Raw genomic sequence first — 22,068 nt, forward strand, 5'->3', positions numbered from 1 at the left:
AACCATCATGCCTGTGCTGGCTTTTTACTCGAGCAATCCGAAACTAATCCCACTGCTGCGTTCTCTCAACATAGATAGAAACATATAACTTTCCAGAGAACTTTTATCCTGCAGCACTTTGAATTGGAGAATCTAAGGTCAGTAGCTAAATGATGTTCTGGTGCTAAACCATACAGAAAAGGGTTCCAGATTTAATCTCTGGTCTGCTGTTGAGTTACTTGATCATAGGGTGGTCGGAATTGATCATTGGTCTGCTCCAAGAGGGAATATCAGCCAGGGTTCTGATACTGGAAGGTGTTTGTAGATGTTGAGTGAGAATAAGATCGTAAGATCGGATATAATGCCCGGCCACATTGAGAAACAGCCTGCCAATATTCACTGTCCCATCTCCCACATGGAGATTGGGTGAGGACCCATAGGGATGTCTGTTCTTGTATCTCAGCATTAGTCAGCACAATGCGGCGGGCCATAATGGGACATCAGATTACCGGAGTGTAGCGCCCCTGTGAATGGTTCCAGAGCCCTGTATGATCATTCCCCCATCCCTTGAGAATCCCAGATTCCCTTGCCCTTTTGGGAGAGCCTGACTGGGAGGAACCCCAGAATCTTAGTAAGAGCAACTCAGCTGAAAATGAACCAGAGAAAAGTTATTTATCAAGCATGGGAGTGCATAATAATTGGGAGATCTTTTTAAAAAAAGGCAGTATCAGAAATAATGACTGAAAAATGTTTTAAAAAAGAGTGATTCAGTGCCTGTGTTTCTCTTCCATTAAGGAGTTATTATTTTAGACCCTATAAAAGTATCGCAGTGTGTAAGTTGGGAATGAGGGTACAGTTAACTTCCCGCTGTGGGGATTGCATTTGATGCAATGATACACATGGTCTGCTTGAAGGAGGACGAGCCCTCGTGACTTTAAACTTCCAAAAGCTTTCTTCAAAAAACCTTCAACAAAATGCAGGACATTTTTTACATCCGGGAAATGAAACATGAGCAGTACGTGGATTGCAATGGGTTTTTTTTGCTTTCTGTATAATGCTGCCGTGCCATTATCAATAAGTAAAAACCCGTGCGATTGGTGGATCCTGGTGCGGGAGAGAAACAAGAAGCAGGCAAAAGGCGAAATTGCAAAACGAGAGGAAAGCAATTTTTTTTGCATTTAAAAAAAGTGCATTAATAAGTGCAGTGTGCAATTATGCGACTGGCTGGTTATTCGTTCTTTGTTGTGTGTGTGGAGCTGCCAATCCCACAGGCGCTAACAGAAATGCTAATGCTCACAATGGAGCGGCTCCGGGCCCAGGCTCCGCCCCCGCGCCGCGCAACCCAGCTTGAAACGGGAAAGGCCGCCACGCGCCCTGATGGACAGCGGCGGCTGGCCAATGGCAGGCGACGGGACTTTGACAGGCGGGTAGAGGGGCCAATGGAAGGCGGGGAGGGGGCGGGCTTCCGCTAGCAGGCTGGGTTGCGCGAGCAGAGCGAGCACCGTCGGCAGTAAAGTTCCCAAATAATCGCCGCTTGTGTTGTGGCTGCAGCAGAAGCCATTTTAGGTAAGTACTTGTGGGAACTTTACCGTCCCAGTCAGTGGCCGGGCCCCGGGCCGCTCAACCCCCTTCCCCTCCTCACAGCATCTTGACCCGGACTCCAGCCTACCTGCGAGGAACCGCTCCGCTCAGCCCGGCCCGGCCCGGAGCTGGAACAGGCTGGAGAGCAGCGCTGAACACCCCTCCCCCACCGCACTGCCCATATCCCTCCCCTCCCCCAACACCCCACTCTCCCCTCCCCCAATCACCCCTATCTCCCCAATCACCCCTCCCCCAATCATCCCAATCTCCCCTCCCCCAATCACCCCTATCTCCCCAATCACCCCTATCTCCCCAATCACCCCTCCCCCAATCACCCCTATCTCCCCAATCACCCCTATCTCCCCTCCCCCAATCACCCCTATCTCCCCAATCACCCCTATCTCCCCTCCCCCAATCACCCCTATCTCCCCAATCACCTCTCCCCCAATCATCCCAATCACCACTATCTCCCCAATCACCCCTCCCCCAATCATCCCAATCACCCCTATCTCCCCTCCCCCAATCACCCCTATCTCCCCTCCCCCAATCACCCCTATCTCCCCTCCCCCAATCACCCCTATCTCCCCTCCCCCAATCACCCCTATCTCCCCTCCCCCAATCACCCCTATCTCCCCTCCCCCAATCACCCCAATCTCACCTATCTCCCCTCCCCCAATCACCCCTCCCTCCCCTCCCCCAATCACCCCTCCCTCCCCTCCCCCAATCACCCCTATCTCCCCTCCCCCAATCACCCCTATCTCCCCTCCCCCAATCACCCCTATCTCCCCTCCCCCAATCACCCCTATCTCCCCTCCCCCAATCACCCCTATCTCCCCTCCCCCAATCACCACTATCTCCCCTCCCCCAATCACCCCAATCTCACCTATCTCCCCTCCCCCAATCACCCCTATCTCCCCTATCTCCCCTCCCCCAATCACCCCTATCTCCCCTCCCCCAATCACCCCTATCTCCCCTCCCCCAATCACCCCTATCTCCCCTCCCCTAATCACCCCTATCTCCCCTCCCCTAATCACCCCTATCTCCCCTCCCCTAATCACCCCTATCTCCCCTCCCCTAATCACCCCTATCTCCCCTCCCCTAATCACCCCTATCTCCCCTCCCCCAATCACCTCTATCTCCCCAATCACCCCTCCACCAATCAACCCCAATCTCCCCTCCCCCAATCACCCCAATCTCACCTCCCCCAATCACCCCCAATCTCACCTATCTCCCCTCCCCCAATCTCCCCTCCCCCAATCTCCCCTCCCCCAATCACCCCTCCCCCAATCACCCCTCCCCCAATCTCCCCTCCCCCAATCTCCCCTCCCCCAATCTCCCCTCCCCCAATCTCCCCTCCCCCAATCTCCCCTCCCCCCAATCTCCCCTCCCCCCCAATCTCCCCTCCCCCCCAATCTCTCCTCTCCCCCCCAATCTCTCCTCTCCCCAATCTCTCCCTCTCCCCAATCTCTCCTCTCCCCAATCTCTCCTCTCCCCAATCTCTCCTCTCCCCAATCTCTCCTCTCCCCAATCTCTCCTCTCCCCAATCTCTCCTCTCCCCAATCTCTCCTCTCCCCAATCTCTCCTCTCCCCAATCTCTCCTCTCCCCAATCTCTCCTCTCCCCAATCTCTCCTCTCCCCAATCTCTCCTCTCCCCAATCTCTCCTCTCCCCAATCTCTCCTCTCCCCAATCTCTCCTCTCCCCTATCTCCCCAATCTCCCCACCCCCAATCTCCCCTCCCCCAATCACCCCCAATCTCCCCTCCCCCAATCACCCCAATCTCCCTCCCCCAATCACCCCAATCTCCCCTCCCCCAATCACACCCAATCTCCCCTCCCCCTATCTCCCCTCCCCCTATCTCCCCTCCCCCAATCACCCCAATCTCACCTATCTCCCCTCCCCCAATCACCCCTATCTCCCCTCCCCCAATCACCCCTATCTCCCCTCCCCCAATCACCCCTATCTCCCCTCCCCCAATCACCCCAATCTCCCCTCCCCCAATCACCCCAATCTCCCCTCCCCCAATCTCCCCTCCCCCAATCACCCCTCCCCCAATCTCCCCTATCTCCCCTCCCCCAATCACCCCAATCTCCCCTCCCCCAATCACCCCCAGTCTCCCCTCCTCCAATCACCCCTATCTCCCCTCCCCCAATCACCCCTATCTCCCCTCCCCCAATCACCCCAATCTCCCCACCCCCAATCACCACAATCTCCCCTCCCCCAATCACCACAATCTCCCCTCCCCCAATCACCACAATCTCCCCTCCCCCAATCACCCCAATCTCTCCTCCCCCAATCTCCCCTCCTCCAATCAAACCCTATCTCCCCTCCTCCAATCACCCCTATCTCCCCTCCGCCAATCACCCCTATCTCCCCTCCGCCAATCTCCCCTATCTCCCCTCCCCCAATCTCCCCATCCCCAATCACCCCAATCTCCCCACCCTCAATCACCCCAATCTCCCCACCCTCAATCACCACAATCTCCCCTCCCCCAATCATCCCAATCACCCCCTCCCCCAATCATCCCAAACTCCCCTCCCCCAATCACCCCTCCCCCAATCATCCCAATCTCCCCTCCCCCAATCACCCCTCCCCCAATCACCCCTATCTCCCCTCCCCCAATCTCCCCTATCTCCCCACCCCCAATCTCCCCTCCCCCAATCACCCCCAATCTCCCCTCCCCCAATCACCCCAATCTCCCCTCCCCCAATCACCCCAATCTCCCCTCCCCCAATCACCCCAATCTTCCCTCCCCCAATCACTCCAATCTCCCCTCCCCCAATCACCCCAATCTCCCCTCCCCCAATCACCCCAATCTCCCCTCCCCCAATCACCCCAATCTCCCCTCCCCCAATCACCCCAATCTCCCCTCCCCCAATCACCCCAATCTCCCCTCCCCCAATCACCCCAATCTCCCCTCCCCCAATCTCCCCTCCCCCAATCACCCCAATCTCCCCTCCCCCAATCACCCCAATCTCCCCTCCCCCAATCACCCCAATCTCCCCTCCCCCAATCACCCCAATCTCCCCTCCCCCAATCACCCCAGTCTCCCCCTCCCCCAGTCACCCCCAGTCTCCCCTCCCCCAGTCACCCCCAGTCTCCCCTCCCCCAGTCACCCCCAGTCTCCCCTCCCCCAGTCACCCCCAGTCTCCCCTCCCCCAGTCACCCCCAGTCTCCCCTCCCCCAGTCACCCCCAGTCTCCCCTCCCCCAGTCACCCCCAGTCTCCCCTCCCCCAGTCACCCCCAGTCTCCCCTCCCCCAGTCACCCCCAGTCTCCCCTCCCCCAGTCACCCCCCGTCTCCCCTCCCCCAGTCACCCCCCGTCTCCCCTCCCCCAGTCACCCCCCGTCTCCCCTCCCCCAGTCACCCCCCGTCTCCCCTCCCCCAGTCACCCCCCGTCTCCCCTCCCCCAGTCACCCCCCGTCTCCCCTCCCCCAGTCACCCCCCGTCTCCCCTCCCCCAGTCACCCCCCGTCTCCCCTCCCCCAGTCACCCCCCGTCTCCCCTCCCCCAGTCACCCCCCCGTCTCCCCTCCCCCAGTCACCCCCCGTCTCCCCTCCCCCAGTCACCCCCCGTCTCCCCTCCCCCAGTCACCCCCCGTCTCCCCTCCCCCAGTCACCCCCCGTCTCCCCTCCCCCAGTCACCCCCCGTCTCCCCTCCCCCAGTCACCCCCGTCTCCCCTCCCCCAGTCACCCCCAGTCTCCCCTCCCCCAGTCACCCCCAGTCTCCCCTCCCCCAGTCACCCCCAGTCTCCCCTCCCCCAGTCACCCCCAGTCTCCCCTCCCCCAGTCACCCCCAGTCTCCCCTCCCCCAGTCACCCCCAGTCTCCCCTCCCCCAGTCACCCCCAGTCTCCCCTCCCCCAGTCTCCCCTCCCCCAGTCACCCCCAGTCTCCCCTCCCCCAGTCACCCCCAGTCTCCCCTCCCCCAGTCACCCCCAGTCTCCCCTCCCCAGTCACCCCAGTCTCCCCTCCCCCAGTCACCCCAGTCTCCCCTCCCCCAGTCACCCCCAGTCTCCCCTCCCCCAGTCACCCCCAGTCTCCCCTCCCCCAGTCACCCCCAGTCTCCCCTCCCCCAGTCACCCCCAATCTCCCCTCCCCCAGTCTCCCCTCCCCAGTCACCCCCAGTCTCCCCTCCCCCAGTCACCCCCAGTCTCCCCTCCCCCAGTCACCCCCAGTCTCCCCTCCCCCAGTCACCCCCAGTCTCCCCCTCCCCAGTCACCCCCAGTCTCCCCTCCCCCAGTCACCCCCAGTCTCCCCTCCCCCAGTCACCCCCAGTCTCCCCTCCCCCAGTCACCCCCAGTCTCCCCCTCCCCCAGTCACCCCCAGTCTCCCCTCCCCCAGTCACCCCAGTCTCCCCTCCCCCAGTCACCCCCAGTCTCCCCTCCCCCAGTCACCCCCAGTCTCCCCTCCCCCAGTCACCCCCAGTCTCCCCTCCCCCAACCACCCCCAGTCTCCCCTCCCCCAACCACCCCCAATCTCCCCTCCCCCAACCACCCCCAATCTCCCCTCCCCCAACCACCCCCAATCTCCCCTCCCCCAATCTCCCCTCCCCCAATCTCCCCTCCCCCAATCTCCCCTCCCCCAATCTCCCCTTCCCCTAAACTCCACTTCCCTAAACTCCACTTCCCCTAAACTCCACTTCCCCTAAACTCCACTTCCCCAAAACTCCACTTCCCCAAAACTCCACTTCCCCAAAACTCCACTTCCCCAAAACTCCACTTCCCCAAAACTCCACTTCCCCAAAACTCCACTTCCCCAAAACTCCACTTCCCCTAAACTCCACTTCCCCTAAACTCCACTTCCCCTAAACTCCACTTCCCCTAAACTCCACTTCCCCTAAACTCCACTTCCCCTAAACTCCACTTCCCCTAAACTCCACTTCCCCTAAACTCCACTTCCCCTAAACTCCACTTCCCCTAAACTCCACTTCCCCTAAACTCCACTTCCCCTAAACTCCACTTCCCCTAAACTCCACTTCCCCTAAACTCCACTTCCCCTAAACTCCACTTCCCCTAAACTCCACTTCCCCTAAACTCCACTTCCCCTAAACTCCACTTCCCCTAAACTCCACTTCCCCAAAACTCCACTTCCCCAAAACTCCACTTCCCCAAAACTCCACTTCCCCAAAACTCCACTTCCCCAAAACTCCACTTCCCCAAAACTCCACTTCCCCAAAACTCCACTTCCCCAAAACTCCACTTCCCCAAAACTCCACTTCCCCAAAACTCCACTTCCCCAAAACTCCACTTCCCCAAAACTCCACTTCCCCAAAACTCCACTTCCCCAAAACTCCACTTCCCCAAAACTCCACTTCCCCAAAACTCCACTTCCCCAAAACTCCACTTCCCCAAAACTCCACTTCCCCAAAACTCCACTTCCCCAAAACTCCACTTCCCCAAAACTCCACTTCCCCAAAACTCCACTTCCCCAAAACTCCACTTCCCCAAAACTCCACTTCCCCAAAACTCCACTTCCCCAAAACTCCACTTCCCCAAAACTCCACTTCCCCAAAACTCCACTTCCCCAAAACTCCACTTCCCCAAAACTCCACTTCCCCAAAACTCCACTTCCCCAAAACTCCACTTCCCCAAAACTCCACTTCCCCAAAACTCCACTTCCCCAAAACTCCACTTCCCCAAAACTCCACTTCCCCAAAACTCCACTTCCCCAAAACTCCACTTCCCCAAAACTCCACTTCCCCAAAACTCCACTTCCCCAAAACTCCACTTCCCCAAAACTCCACTTCCCCAAAACTCCACTTCCCCAAAACTCCACTTCCCCAAAACTCCACTTCCCCAAAACTCCACTTCCCCAATCACCCCATTCACCCCCAATCTCCCCATCCCCATTCACCCCCCATCCCCTCATCACCCCTCCCCCAATTTCCTTCCCCCCCGCCCCAATCTCCTTCCCCCCCCCGCCCCAATCTCCTTCCCCCCCCCGCCCCAATCTCCTCCCCCCCCCCCCGCCAGGTCCCCTTCCCCCCCCCGCCAGGTCCCCTTCCCCCCCCCCCCCCGCCAGGTCCCCTTCCCCTTCCCCCCCCCCCCCCGGTCCCCTCTCTTTACCCCCCCCCCCCCGACCCACTCTCTTTTCCCCTCCCCCCCGACCCGCTCCTTTCCCCCTCCCCCCCCACCCCCTCTCTTCCCCCTCCCCCCCGACCCGCTCTCTTCCCCCTCCCCCCCGACCCGCTCTCTTCCCCCTCCCCCCCGACCCGCTCTCTTCCCCCTCCCCCCCGACCCGCTCTCTTCCCCCTCCCCCCCGACCCCCGCTCTTCCCCCTCCCCCCCGACCCGCTCTCTTCCCCCTCCCCCCCGACCCGCTCTCTTCCCCCATCCCCCCACGCCCTCTCCCAGTTTGGAATGTACTTCCGTCTCCCTCACGCTCCGCCCATTAGCCTGAATGTGAGGAAAGGAGAGGGTTTGTTCCCCTCTCCCAATCCCCTTCATCCCCCACCCCATCCCATTCCCCCATATCTCCTAACTGATTCCCCCCCCCACTTCGTCATCCATCGCAGCCATCCCATCCCCCATATTCCACATCCCCCATTCAACATCACCCGCATTCCCATCTCCACCCTACTTCGCATCGACAGTGGCTGGGGAGGGGAGGAGCGGGGTGTGGGTCTGGGGTCATACTTGGGCTCAGCACGTGTGGAGGCTGTGGAGCATTTGACAGACGGGCAGCCCCTGCTCCACTGCCACAGGCCTGTGCAAACAGGCAGATTGCATTTCTTGGTTTGATGCTTCTGGAGATTCCCCCCTCCAAAAAAAAATTGTGTTCCAGAGTTGGGAGTCAATACGGACAAATCCCACTGCTGCACATAAATCATGTTGGAACTTTTCAATGTATTGAAATCCAAGGGCAATTTCCCCCAACTTTAAAAAATATTTTTGCTAGAACTATTGATGTTTTTTTATTTAGAAGTTAAATTGCAATCTAAATATTAATGTATTTGCTGTAAAAAGTCTAACATTTTACTATTGTGTTCTGCCTGAGGGTGAGGGGGGGGTGGGGGGGAATGGGGTAAGAATCTGTCACTGGGAGACTTTACTGATTGAATGGAGAAGTAGTGTCTGTCCCCTCATTGCTTGAAGGATTTGGGAGCGTGGAAAGAATAATACAGGTGCACCAGGGGTGATGCTGGAGGTGCTACCTGGCTATTGCATAGAATTCAGACTTTGCTCAGGGGGGAGTTGTATAAAATTCACTAAATAAGAAATTGCTGCAGTGCATCACCTTTAACCAGGCATTTAAAGGATTAGAAACTTTTTCGATCTATATAAAAATTGATGGGCAACCTAAAAGTTTATTTGCTCTTATCTATACAATCATAATTTAGCAATCTATTTTAAAATGTTTCCTAATCTGTAAAACGTCTAAGCCTCGAGCTTTGCCTGACTAAACTATATACCTGTACTAACATAAGGTTGTGATATTTTGGGATGTTTCAGATATCTTGATGTGTTCTGAATAATATTTTGTGTTATAGATTGGAAATCATGGCAAAATATTTTAAAGAAGCCTCTTTGTTCCTTTAACAGAAAGGAAAACCTGTTTGTGTTTTTTTTGGGGGATTGCATTTTGTGCTTCTGTATGAACATTCTGAGACCGGGTATTTGAATCTTTTTTTTTACAAATCCAGCAAAGTTTGCTTTTAGTTTGAATTTTTTAAAAATTCTACTCCCCCATGCTAATCCTACGGAAGATGCGGACTCTTCTGGGATATGGTTCCACAAGCACTGGTAGCCTTTCAGTGCCTCAGTGACGTAGCTGGGGAGCCTATACCGTGAGTGCGCACTATTCGACTGTGATGGGCATCGCAACAGTTTGATCCTGTCCTCGTGACTTGTGATTTTCAACAAGGATTTAGTGATTGAGTGGGAACTCATCCTGATTTAATTTTTTATTCTCACTGATTTATTTATTCATTCTCCCTGCTCTAATGCATCACATGAGATATTTGGGAATGAGTTTTTATTCTCAGTCGATGTGTTTGGAGACTCACAGCACTCATTGCTTTCTTGTATCCTGCTGATTCACTTTGTTCCTTTCTCTTGCTTCACAAATCTTTTCCTTCCTAAACTTTGCATTCATATCAAAGTTCAGCACAGAGTAGTAAAATGTGAGTAAACTTAAAATCCCCATTTAAGCACGCCCTGGTTAGGTTTGGAGGTTGAACACAAGAATTTGGAACAGGAGTCGGCCATTCGACCCCTCGAGCCTGCTCCGCCATTCAATAAGATCATGGCTGATCTTCGACCTCAACTCCACTTTCCTGCACTGTCCCCACATCCCTTGATTCCCTTAGTATCCAAAAATCTATCGATCATTGTCTTGAATGTACTCAACGACTGAGCTTCCACAGCCCTCTAGGGTAGAGAATTCCAAAGATTCATAGCCTCTGAGTGAAGAAACTTCTCATCTCAGTCCTAAATGGCCGACCCCTTATTCTGAGACTGTGACCCCTGGTTCTAGACTCTCCAACCCGGGGAAACATCCTCCCTGCATCTACCCTGTAAGAATTTTGTATGTTTCAATGAGATCACATTCTTCTAAACTGTAGGGAATGTAGGCTTGGTCTACTCAAGCTCTCCTCATACGACAATCCCCTCCCCCGCCCCCACACCAGGAATCAGTCCAGTGAACCTTTGTTGCAAGTATGTCTTTCCTTGGGTAAGGAAACTAAAACTGTACACAATACTCCAGGTATGGTTTTACCAAGGCCCCATATAATTGCAGTAAGATGTCTTTACTCAAATCCTCTTGCAATAAAGGCCAATATACCATTTGCTCTCAATTGCTTGCTGTACCTCATGTTAACTTTCAGTGATTCATGTACAAGGACACCCAGGTCCCTCTGAGCACCAACATTTCCCAATCTCTTTCCATTTAAAAAATACGCTGCTTTACTATTTTTCCTACCAAAGTGGATAACTACACATTATATTCCATTTGCCATGTTCTTGCCCACTCACTTAGCCTGCCTATATCCTCTTGAAACCTCTTTGCATCCTCCTCACAACTTACATCCCCACCTAGCTTTGTATCATTGGCAAACTTGGATATATTACATTTGGTCCCCTCATCCAAATCATTGGTATAGATTGTGAATAGCTGAGGCCCAAGCACCGATTCTTGCGGTTTCCCACTAGTTACAGCCTGCCAACCCGAAAATGAGCCATTTATTCCTGCTCTCTGTTTTCTGTCCGTTAACCAATCCTCAATCCATGCTAGAAACATAGAAACATAGAAAATAGGTGCAGGAGTAGGCCATTCGGCCCTTCGAGCCTGCACCACCATTCAATGAGTTCATGGCTGAACATGCAACTTCAGTACACCATTCCTGCTTTCTCGCCATACCCCTTGATCCCCCTAGTAGTAAGGACTACATCTTAACTCCTTTTTGAATATATTTAGTGAATTGACCTCAACAACTTTCTGTGGTAGAGAATTCCACAGGTTCACCACTCTCTGGGTGAAGAAGTTTCTCCTCATCTCGGTCCTAAATGGCTTACCCCTTATCCTTAGAGTATTCTAACCATACTGTGGATGGTTAGAGGGCAATAACTTTTTATTAAGATTATGTGAACATTTCTCTGGGTAAATTTGCTGTGGGATGTCCAAAATAGAAACATAGACAATGGGTGCAGGAGTAGGCCATTTGGCCCTTCGAGCCTACACCACCATTCAATAAGATCATGGCTGATCATTCACCTCAGTACCCCTTTCCTGCTTTCTCTCCATACCCCTTTATCCCTTTAGCCGTAAGGACCATATCTAACACTCTCTTGAATATATCCAATGAACTGGCATCAGCAACTCACTGCGGTAGAGAATTCCACAGGTTTCACCACTCTCTGAGTGAAGAAGTTTCTCCTCATCTCGGTCCTAAATGGCTTACCCCTTATCCTTAGACTGTGTACCCTGGTTCTGGACTTCCTCAACATCGGGAACACTCTTCCTGCATCTACCATGTCCAGTCCTGTCAAAATTTTATATATTTCTATGAGATCCCCTCTCATCCTTCTAAACCCCAATGTATAAAGGCCCAGTCGATCCAGTCTCATATATGTCAGTCCAGCCATCACAGGAATCAGTCTGGTGAACCTTCACTGCACTCCCTCAATAGCAAGAACGTCCTTCCTCAGATTAGGAGACCAAAACTGAACACACTATTCCAGGTGAGGCCTCACTAAGGCCCTGTACAACTGCAGTAAGACTTCCCTGCTCCTATACTCAAATCCCCTAGCTATGAAGGCCAACATATCATTTGCCTTCTTCACTGCCTGCTGTACCTGCATGCCAACTTTCAATGACTGATGTACCATGACACCCAGGTCTTGCTGCACATCTCCTTTTCCTAATCTGCCGCCATTCAGATAATATTCTGCCTTTGTGTTTTTGCCACCAAAGTGGATAACCTCACATTTATCCACATTATACTGCATCTGCCATGCATTTGCCCATTCGCCTAACCTGCCCAAGTCACCCTGCAGCCTCTTGGCGCCCTCCTCACAGCTCACACCACTACCTAGTTTAGTGTCATCTGCAAACTTGGAGATATTACACTCAATTCCCTCATCCAAATCATTAATGTATATTGTAAATAGCTGGGGTCCCAGCACTGAGCCCTGCGGCACCCCACTAGTCACTGCCTGCCATTCTGAAAAGGACCCGTTTATCCCGACTCTCTGCTTCCTGTCTGCCAACCAGTTCTCTATCCACGTCAGTATATTACCCCCAATACCATGTGCTTTAATTTTGCACAACAATCTCTTGTGTGGGACCTTGTCAAAAGCCTTTTGAAAGTCCAAATACACCACATCCACTGGTTCTCCCTTGTCCACTCTGCTAGTTACATCCTCAAAAAATTCTAGATGATTTGTCAAGCATGATTTCCCTTTCATAAATCCATGCTGACTTGGACCGATCCTGTCACTGCTTTCCAAATGCGCTGTTATTTCATCTCTAATAATTGATTCCAACATTTTTCCCACTACTGATGTCGGGCTAACCGGTCTATAATTACGCGTTTTCTCTCTCCCTTTTTTAAAAAGTGGTGTTACATTAGCTACCCTCCAGTCCATAGGAACTGATCCAGAGTCGATAGACTGTTGGAAAATGATCACCAAAGCATCCACTATTTCTAGGGCCACTTCATTAAGTACTCTGGGATGCAGACTATCAGGTCCCGGGGATTTATCGGCCTTCAATCCCATCAATTTCCCTAATGCAATTTCCCGCCTAATAAGGATATCCTTCAGTTCCTCCTTCTCACTAGACCCTCGGTCCCCTAGTACAATCGGAAGGTTATTTGTGTCTTCCTTCGTGAAGACAGAGCCAAAGTATTTGTTCAACTGTTCTGTCATTTCTTTGTTCCCCATTATAAATTCACCTGAATCTGACTGCAAGGGACCTACGTTTGTCTTCACTAATCTTTTTCTCTTCACATATCTATTGAAGCTTTTGCAGTCAGTTTTTATGTTCCCGGCAAGCTTCCTCTCATACGCTATTTTCCCCCTCCTAATTAAACCCTTTGTCGTCCTCTGCTGAGTTCTAAATTTCTCCCAGTCCTCAGGTTTGCTGCTTTTTCTGGCCAATTTATATGCCTCTTCCTTGGATTTAACACCATCCTTAATTTCCCTTGTTAGCCACGGTTGAGCCACCTTCCCCGTTTTATTTTTACTCCAGACAGGCATGTACAATTGTTGAAGTTCATCCATGTGATCTTTAAATGTTTGCCATTGCCTATCCACCTTCAACCCTTAAAGTATCATTTGCCAATCTATTCTAGCCAATTCACGTCTCATACCATCGAAGTTACCTTTCCTTAAGTTCAGGACCCTCGTCTCTCTCCATCTTAATAAAGAATTCTACCATATTATGGTCACTCTTCCCCAAGGGGCCTCACACAACAAGATTGGTAATTAGTCCTTTGTCATTACACATCACCCAGTCTAGGATGGTCAACCTTCTAGTTGGTTCCTCGACATATTAGTCCAGAAAACCATCCCCAATACACTCCAGGAAAGCCTCTTCCATCGTATTGCTACCGGTTTGGTTAGCCCAATCTATATGTAGATTAACGTCGCCCATGATAACTGCTGTACCTTTATTGCACGCATCCCTGATTTCTTGTTTGATGCTGTCCCCAACCTCACTACTACTGTTTGGTGGTCTGTACACAATTCCCACTAGCATTTTCTGCCCTTTGGTATTCCGCAGCTCCACCCATACAGATTCCACATCATCCAAGCTAATGTCCTTCCTTACTATTGCGTTAATTTCCTCTTTAACCAGCAACGCTACCCCACCTCCTTTTCCTTTCTGTCTATTCTTTCTGAATGTTGAATACTCCTGGATGTTGAGTTCCCAGCCTTGGTCACCCTGGAGCCATGTCTCCGTGATGCCAATTATATCATATTCATTAATTGCTGCCTGTGCAGTTAATTCATCCACCTTATTACAAATACTCCTCGCATTAAGGCACAGAGCCTTCAGACTTGTCTTTTTAACACACTTTGCCCCTTTAGAATTTTGCTGCAATGTGGCCCTTTTTGATTTTTGCCTTGGGTTTCTCTGCCCTCCGCTTTTACTTTTCTTCTTTCTATCTTTTGCTTCTGCCCCTATTTTACTTCCCTCTGTCTCCCTGCATAGGTTCCCATCCCCCTGCCATATTAGTTTAACCCCTCCCCAACAGCACTAGCAAACACTCCCCCCTAGGACACTGGTTCCGGTCCTGCCCAGGTGCAGACTGTTGTGTATGGAGAAAGAGTCAGACTGAACACTGTGAGCTCAAAGTAAAGTGTGACCTTAGTCTTTTATTGCAGGTCTCCAACCTGTGAAACCTCCTTAAATACCTGTGCTCCTAAGGGATTATGGGATCCCTTGGGACTCTGGGGAATGAGCCCTCTGGTGGCTGAACAGAGTAAATACAAGTCCACATATATAACAACCCCCCCCTGGCAAAGTCAATAGTGTAACTATTTGCAATGTGAGTCGATCTGGGACACTTCTTGCCCTGGTTGATCGTCTCGGTGTGAAAGCTGGTGTTGAATCATTTGTTGGGCCCTACCTGGGCTGCCTGGATGATGGGTTCTGCTTCGTGGTGAACCGTGGTGTCGGTGTGTGTGTGTGTTGGGGGATCAAAAAAGGTAGGGTCCAAGGTGGATTGCTCAGGGTAGTTAATTAATCTGAGTTTTATTTGGCCCAAGTGTTTCCGGGTGAATGAGTCCATTTGAAAGTATGACCCGAAACACCCTGCTCCCCTCTTTGGCCACGACAGTGCTGGGAAACCACTTGGGACCTTGTCCATAATTTAATACAAATACAGGATCATTGACTTCAATCTCGCGTGACGCATTTGCACTATCATGGTATGCACTTTGTTGAAGCTGCCTGCTCTCTACATCATGTAGATCAGGGTGAACTAACGAGAGCCTTGTCTTAAGTGCTCTTTTCATGAGCAGTTCAGCAGGTGGGATCCCAGTGAGTGAGTGTGGTCTCGTGCGGTAGCTAAGCAGGACTCGGGATAGGCGAGTCTGCAGTGAGCCTTCAGTTACCCTTTTCAAGTCTTGCTTGATGGTTTGCACTGCTCTCTCTGCCTGACCATTGGACGCTGGTTTAAACGGGGCAGATGTGACATGTTTGATCCTGTTACGGGTCATGAATTCTTTGAACTCAGCACTGGTAAAACATGGCCCGTTGTCGCTCACCAGGACATCGGGTAAGCAGTGTGTGGCAAACATGGCCCGCAGGCTTTCAGTGGTGGCAGCGGACGTGTTAGCGATATTATCTCACATTCAATCCACTTGGAATACGCGTCTACAACCACAAGGAACATTTTACACAAGAACGGGCCTGCATAGTCGCCGTGTACCCTAGACCATGGTTTGGAGGGCCAAGATCATAAACTTAGTGGCACCTCCCTGGGTACTGTGAGCATGTATTACATCTGTGAACACAGGACTCTAAGTCCGCATCGATACTGGGCCACCACTCGTGGGATCTGGCTATCGCTTTCATCATTACGATGCCTGCGTGGGTACTGTGGAGGTCATTGATGAAAGTGTCTCTGCGCTTGTTGGGGACCACTACTCGATTGCCCCACAGAAGGCAGTCTGCCTGTATAGACATTTCATCTTTGCACCGCTGGAATGGCTTTATCTCTTCCTGCATTTCCACTGGACCATAAGAACATAAGAATTAGGAACAGGAGTAGGCCATCTAGCCCCTCGAGCCTGCTCCACCATTCAACAAGATCATGGCTGATCTGGCCGTGGACTCAGCTCCACTTGCCCGCCCGCTCCCTATAACTCTTAATTCCTAGCTCCCGTGAAGCACACAGCTTTTGACTAGAGATAATAAGGGGTCCTTGCTTGTCCAGGTTTTGATCTGCCGGGCACTGACGGGTGATTGCTCACTCTCAAATGCTTCCATAACCATTGCTAGATCTGCGGGCAGCACCATTTCCACCCCCGTGGTGGGCAATGGCAGCCTACTGAGAGCATCGGTGCAGTTTTCTGTGCCTGGCCTGTGGCGGATGGTGTAGTTGTATGCGGACAACATGAGCGCCCATCTCCGGATGCGGGCCAATGCGTTGGTATTTATCCCTTTACTCTCGGAAAACAGGGATATAAGTGGCTTATGGTCAGTTTCCAATTCGAATTTTAGCCCAAACAGATATTCATGCAGTTTCTTTACCCCATAGACACACGCTAACGCTTCTTTCTCAATCTTGCTGTAGGCTCTCTCAGCCTTAGACAGACTCCTGGATGTATAAGCAACCGGTTGCAGTTTCCCGAAATTATTAGCTTGTTGCAATACACACCCGACGCCATATGACGATGCATCACATGCTAGTACCAAACACTTACATGGATCATACAACGCAAGCAATTTGTTTCAGCATAACAATTTTCTCACTTTTACAAAGGCATTTTCTTGGCTTTTGCCCCAAACCCATTCGCCCCTTTTCGTAGTAAGACAGGTAGTGGTTCTAGCAGTGTGCTGAGACCTGGTAAAAAGTTACCAAAGTAGTTAGAGTCCCAGAAACGACTGCAACTCCATTATGTTGTGACCTCGGTGCTTTCTCGATTGCTTCCGTCTTCGTGTTGGTGGGCCTGATGCCGTCCGCCGCAATCCTCCTTCCCAGGAACTTCACTTCAGGCGCCAGGAAAATGCACTTCGAGTGTTTTAACCTGAGCCCCACGCGGTTGAGTGGACTAAGAACCTCCTCCAGGTTCTGCAGGTGCTCGACTGTGTTCCGACCTGTGACCAAGATGTCGTCCTGGAAGACCACGGTGTGCGGGACTGACTTCAGTAAACTTTCCATGTTTCTCTGGAATATCGCCGCCGCTGATCGGATTCCAAATGGGCATCTGTTACAAACAAAAAGACCGTTGTGTGTGTTGATGCAGGTGAGGGCCTTCAATGATTCCTCCAGTTCCTGCGTCATGTAGGCTGAAGTCAGATCCAGCTTCGTGACCGTCTTTCCTCCCGCCAGCGTTGCAAAGTGGTCGTCGGCTTTTGGTAGTGGGTATTGGTCCTGCAGGGAGAAACGATTGATAGTTACTTTGTAATCGCCACAGATTCAGACGGTGCCGTCTCCCTTGAGGACTGGGACAATAGGACTGGCCCACTCACTGAACTCGATCAGTGAAATGATGCCCTCTCGTTGCAGCTGGTCTAGCTCGATCTCCACCCTTTCTTTCTTCATGTACGGTACTGCTCTCGCCTACTGATGGATGGGTCGCGCCCCCGGATCTGCACTTTTGCTCCTTGGAATTTCCCGATGCCTGGTTCGAACAGCGAAGGAAATTTGTTTAAGACCTGGGCACATGAAGTGTCAGAGGGCGATAGCGCTCGGACGTCATCCCAGTTCCAGCGTACCTTTCCCAGCCAGCTCCTGCCGAACAGCGTGGGACCATTGCCTGGTACCACCCAGAGTGGTAGCTTGTGCACTGCTCCATCGTAGGAGACCTTTACAGTAGCACTGCCGATTACAGGAATCAGTTCTTTAGTGTAAGTTCTTAGTTTTGTGCGAACTGGAATTAAGACTGGCCTTGAGGCCTTGTTGCACCACAACCTTTCGAAAGTCCTTTTGCCCATGATGGACTGGCTTGCGCCCGTGTCCAGCTCCATTGACACCAGGAGTCCATTTAGTTCAACATTCAGCATTATCGGGGGACAATTTGTGGTGAATGTGTGCACCCCATGTACCTCTGCCGCCTCTATCTGAAGCTCTGGTTCGTCGTGATCCTCCGTGGATCTGTCCTCCTCTGCAACGTGGTGGTTTGCAGTTTTAACAGGCTTTGCAGCTCGCCTACACACGCATTGGAAGTGTCCCATTGTTCCACAGCCCTTGCCAACGTATCCTTTGAATCGGCATGAATGGAAACGTTGATCACCCCCGCAACGCCAACAAGGTGTTAATGGCCTTGCATTCATCATCCTTGATGGTGGACTCTGAGACATCTGCGGACGTGTAGCTGCAGGTATGCGTGACCTGCCCTGTACGTTACGATTTCGAAAACAACATCACTTTGTTCACAGTACTTCCAGCAGCACTTGAGTGCTGAGAGATTTGCTTTGTATTGTCACTGGTGGCAATGAACGCCTGGGCTATCCCTATGGCCTTACTCAAGGTTGCGGGCTCTATTGTCAAAAGTTTGCGAAGTATGGTTTCGTGGCCAACGCCAAGTACGAAAAAGTCTCCGAGCATGTGCTCCAAATGTCCTTCAAATTCGTAATGTCCTGCAAGGCGTCTCAGCTTGGTGACATAACTCGCCACTTCCTAGCCTTCAGACCATTTGCAGGTGTAGAACTGGTACCTCGCCATCAGAACGCTTTCCTTTGGGTTCAAATGCTCTCGGACCAGTGTGCACAAATCGTCATACGATTTCTCCGTGGGTTTCGCTGGAGTGAGCAGATTCTTCATGAGGCCATACGCTGGTGCCCCACAGATGGTGAGGAGGATTGCGCTGCGTTTGGCAGCGCTCTCTTCCCCATCTAGCCCGTTGGCCACGAAATATTGGTCGAGTTGCTCCACGAGTTTCCTAATCATCTCCCTCCGAAAATTTCTCCAGGATGCCCACTGTTCTCTGCATCTTTGGGTTCGCTATCTGTATCTCGTCGCCAGTTGTTGTGTATGGCGAAAGAGTCAGACTGAACACTGAGCTCAAAGTAAAGTGTGACTGTAGTCTTTCATTGCAATTCCCCAGAGTGTGTCTCCAACCTGTGAAGCCTTCTTAAATACCTGTGCTCCCAAGAGATTATGGGATCCCTTGGGACTCTGGGGAATGAGCCCTCTGGTGGCTATACAGAGTAAATACAAGTCCACATATATAACACAGACCGTCTGGTTTGTACTGGTCCCACCTCCCCCAGAACCGGTTCCAATGTCCCAGGAATTTGAATCCCTCCCTTCTGCACCACTCCTCAAGCCACGTATTCATCTGAGCTATCGTGCGATTCCTACTCTGACTAGCACATGGCACTGGTAGCAATCCTGTGATTACTACCTGAGGCCCTCCAGATTACTAACCAGCAACTCCCTGTTGTGCAAAGTATGAGTCCGGTGAGCACAGGGTCAGGCTTGCTGGGGTGCCCGTTACAGTCAATCCCACTTCTGGTATAATGAAGGGTCCATTGTTCTGAGTCAGCCAATCTCAGCCGGGGTTCCTGCATCTCGATCAAAGCTCCCCATGACCTCTGCTGGTGACGGTGCCCCTTAATGTCGGATAGTAATTGGATTGTGGGGCCTGATGGGAGTGGTGACCCCCATCCCAAACTCGTGATCATGCATCCTGACTGAACAGCCTGGGGCTCTTTTCTCTCGAAAGATTAGGTTAAGGGGTGACCTGATAGAGGTCTTTAAGATTATGAAGGGGTCGATGTAGAGATGTTTCCACTTGTGGAGCAATCTAAAACTAGAGGCCATAATAATAGGTGGTCACTAATAAATCCAATAGGGAATTCAGGAGAAACTTCTTTACCTGGGGAGTGATGAGAATGTGGAACTTGCTGCCACAGGGAGTGCTTGAGGCAAATAGGGGAAGCTGGATAAGCACATGAGGGAGAAAGGAATAGAAAGATATGCTGATGGGGTGAGATGAGTTAGGGTGGGAGGAGGCTTGTGTGAAGCATAAATACCTGCATGAACCAGTTGGGCCGAATGGCCATTCTGTACTGTAAATTCTATGTAATCCTACAGGCACTCACCTGATCAGGCTCGTATGTTGGGTCCTGGAGAGACGGGCTGTAATTGGGACAGATTTGTTTTTCTCAGCCCTGACTTGCAAAGAATAGTCACTTAGGCAAAGTACCATCTGATGTCTGCCGCCCCAGCAGCATCACCGCATGCTGCTTCACATTGGCGGATGGTGCATCTGCATCTCTCTGGGGGCGGCGGGGGGGGGGCGGGGGGGGGGGCGGGGGGGAGAAAAAGCCCTATATTTTGGAATCGGGTCGGGAACCAGGTCCTTTGAGCAGGGCATTTCCAGGAGTCGTGTATCCAGTCTATAACACAGGCCGCTTGCCCGAGCAACGATAAACATCTTTTGGTGATTGTGACACTTGTGGGGCAGGTTAACCTTCTGACTGGACTATTGGTGACACTGTCAACACTGAATGTCACTGGTCTGCTGAGTTGATTTTACTCGGTTTACTGACCAGACTGTCCGAGTCTGAGAAGCACGTAGGAGAATTGGAGTGATGCGAGCATTATACGGACGGAGTTTTGTTGGGAGTGTTGCATGTGATGACCATATGTCTGAGTCCATACCCTAGCAGCTTCAGGAGAGGTCCTCAGTTTCGTGGAGAAAGTCGAGAAGCTGGGATTGTTCTCCCTCAGAGCAGAGTAAGTTAAGGGGAGATTTAATAGAGGTGTTCAAGAATTATAAAGGGTTTTGATAGAGCAAATCAGGAGAAACTGTTTCCAGTGACAGGAGGGTCGGTAACCAGAGGGCACAGGTTTAAGGTTATTGGCATTGACCCAGAACGGGAGATGAGTAAAAATATTATGCGGAGAGTTAGGATCTGGAATGCGCTGCCTGTAAGGGTGGTGGAAGCAGATTCAATAATAACTTTGAAAAGGATGAAAGTTTAAATTTGCAGGGGGGGGAAAAGAGTGGGGGAGAGGAACTAATTGGCTAGCTCTTTCAAAGAGCCGGCACACGCACAATGGGCCCAATGGCGGCCTCCTGTGCCGTGCTGTAAGATTCTATGAAAGAAGGGGAAGAGCACAATACAATGATGGGAGGTGGGAGTGGAATTTGTGTTTGCTCTAGTCAGATCATAGAGCTGGCCTTGTACTCATACCATGTTCTAACTTTCAGGTGTGCGACGATGAGTGTCCAGTTAATGATGCCTTGTGGCCCGGCCTCTTCATACCACCGATTGTAGGTTATTCCTGTCATTTTTCTTGGGGTTTTAACTATCTCTTGGGTATTGGAGAGGTGGGAAGAGAGGGAGAACGAAATGAACTGTGTGACATGATTTTGTAATCTACAGATGGACACAGCAGCTGGGGTTGGGCAGTCCTGGGGAGTTTTATTTTCTCCGTCCGATCCACTCCTCTTTGTCCGGGTACGGCTGACATCCGCTCACTCAACACTGGCCAGTGAGGGAGTTATTTACTGAAATTATTTTTTAACTTGGCGGGAACCTAGGATTTTTACTTGTATTATGTAGAGAAAAGAAAGATATTGAAGTGTCAACTAATTAACGGTCTAATGAGAGGGCAGGTGGTTCCTTGTGAACGCTTCGACTGATAGCTGGCACCTCCGACAGTGCAGCACTCCCTCCGTAGTGCACTGAAATGTCAGCCTAGATTATATGCTTGGAGTCTGGAGTGGGGCTCGAACCATCAACCAAGTTGAGAGTACTACCCACTTAGCCACGGCTAACGCCTATTTTGAGATGATTTCATCTTTTAAGCACTAAATTCCCACTGTGTGTTATTTACACTGCTTAATTCAAATGCCTTTGATTATATCAGGAGGAGAATTTGGGACAGTATAGAGGAAGCTTTACTCTGTATCTAACCCGTGCTGTACCTGCCCTGGGAGTGTTTGATGGGACAGTGTAGCGGGAGCTTTACTCTGTATCTAACCCGTGCTGTACCTGCCCTGGGAGTGTTTGATGGGACAGTGTAGAGGGAGCTTTACTCTGTATCTAACCCCCTGTACCTGCCCTGGGAGTGTTTGATGGGACAGTGTAGCGGGAGCTTTACTCTGTATCTGACCCGTGCTCTATACTTAACAACTGAGAAAATAATTTTTAAAAGGATAATATTGGTTTGATGTCCTACATGTAGAATAGTGGACAAGTGGATGAGTTACATACTAGAATTTAATTGGGTGGGAGAGGTTTGCAAAGCATTTGAGTGGTTTAGAATTGTTATCTGAACTCGAGTAAATCGCAGCCTTGAAATCATTTCTTGGATTGCATATTTTTAAATGTAAAATACATCAGCTTTTAACTTGACAATAAGTTTCATGGACTGGTTTTTA

The 22,068-nt window shown here is 51.3% G+C and overlaps 1 protein-coding gene across 1 annotated transcript in view; it reads left to right on the forward strand.

The window, feature by feature from the left end:
- The first annotated feature begins 1,466 nt into the window (after nucleotides 1-1,466).
- The window catches only part of chd6 (chromodomain helicase DNA binding protein 6), a 237,136-nt gene continuing 216,534 nt past the window's right edge, over nucleotides 1,467-22,068 (forward strand). Inside the window, exons 1-2 of the mRNA XM_070894909.1 lie at nucleotides 1,467-1,545; nucleotides 20,893-20,955. The gene's annotated coding sequence lies outside the window, so the exon portion shown is untranslated. The remainder of the gene's footprint in view (nucleotides 1,546-20,892; nucleotides 20,956-22,068) is intronic.

The sequence above is a fragment of the Pristiophorus japonicus genome, chromosome 12 (assembly GCF_044704955.1).
Source record: "Pristiophorus japonicus isolate sPriJap1 chromosome 12, sPriJap1.hap1, whole genome shotgun sequence".
NCBI classification, from domain to species: Eukaryota; Metazoa; Chordata; class Chondrichthyes; family Pristiophoridae; genus Pristiophorus; species Pristiophorus japonicus.